The sequence below is a fragment of the Halichoerus grypus genome, chromosome 9 (assembly GCF_964656455.1).
Source record: "Halichoerus grypus chromosome 9, mHalGry1.hap1.1, whole genome shotgun sequence".
Classification (NCBI taxonomy): domain Eukaryota; kingdom Metazoa; phylum Chordata; class Mammalia; order Carnivora; family Phocidae; genus Halichoerus; species Halichoerus grypus.
In genome coordinates this window covers 1,184,465-1,185,980 of record NC_135720.1, presented here as the reverse complement: position 1 = coordinate 1,185,980, position 1,516 = coordinate 1,184,465, and positions in this window count along the sequence as shown.

The following is a 1,516-nucleotide window of genomic DNA, read 5'->3' as shown; positions in this document are numbered from 1 at the left end:
AAAGTACTTTACATTCACGACACTGAGACAGAGGCTGTAGGGACCCTGAGGTGGCAGGCTTTGCTTACGGCAGGCGGGGAAACAGACCTGGAGAGGGGGGCCCGCCCATACGGGTTACGGGAAGGCAGTGAAAAATAGTTACTGCTGTAGAGTGCTCGGTTGTTATGGTTTTGAAATAGCAGCTGAGGATTCAGACAGAGCGAGCTCTCACCCCACCCTTACCCATGAAATCTGACAATCAGGCAGCGACCCCACGTGTGTTTCGACAAAGCCAAGCACTTGCATGACCTTTGGAGATGCTGCGACCTCGCTCCAGAGCCCACGCTCTCAGGCTGCAGCTTTCAGCCGTTTGTTATCACAAGGCACAGAAATCCATTTAATATCATAAATCAGAACACAGAGATCCCACACCAAGTTCACGAGAACAGTGTTTTCCCTTTGTGTGCTGTCTGGTATTCTTTCCTCCTTCCCTCTGTCCCCTCCCCTTCTTTCTTCCCTCCCCTTCTTTTCCGTTGAATTCCATTTCTTCAATAAAAGGATATTTTCACCATCAGTTACATTGATCTGATGACCCACCAATGGGTCAAACTTCACCTTGAAAAAAAATTTCCAAGGCCTGAGAAGCGCTCTTGTTTTGTCCTCAGGAAGTCGCTATCAAGACTGTGCTAGGCGGCGGGGTCGACAAGGGCAGACAGAGGGAATATTCCAGATGCCCAAGAACAGATGGTATGTCAACAAGGGGAGTCATAAAGTGGGATAGTAAACATGTGTGCAAGTTTCTAGACGGTAGGTGTACTTAACATCTTCGTGGGTTCTCAAAAGCCAAATGAGTGAGAAAGTTCTAGAAGAATACGTACAGTGTCTTCATTCATTTGTTGGTCAAAATCCAAGCAAGCTAACCGGTGAGTTATTTAGGAAGCATATATGTAGCAAAACCATTTAAAAAGAGGAAAGAGTGTGAAATTTAGCATAGCTTTAACCTGGGTGGCAAAGAGATTGGAGCAAAGAGGACACATTTGGGAAGATGAAGACAGAGTCTCCTGAGTCCTGAGAATGGGCTCTATCTTAGGTTGTATAGTGTGTACATGGATACTCTTACTTTAAAACTGCACATATATGCATTGAGCATGTGCAATACTATAAAATAAAAATATTAAAATTATAAATAATACAAACGTCCAAGAGATATTCACATTTTAAATATAATGATGCTTATAGTTAGGTAAATAATGGGGTTAGAATGGGTAGAAGTAAGACAATGTCCAAGAATAAGAAGGATGTAATTGAATCATTATGTGTCCACATATAAAGGCTTATAAATTACGTTTTGAATAAAAATTAATTAAATGGTAAATATTCATGACATACTTTACTTAAAAACTATATAGAACTATGTATCCAGTGTGATGTAAGTGTAACACACACACACACATCAATGTGATGACATGTTGGTGATTTCGATTTTTTTCTGTAAGTTTTTCAAATTTTAAAATGAGTGCAAATTACTTTGCACATT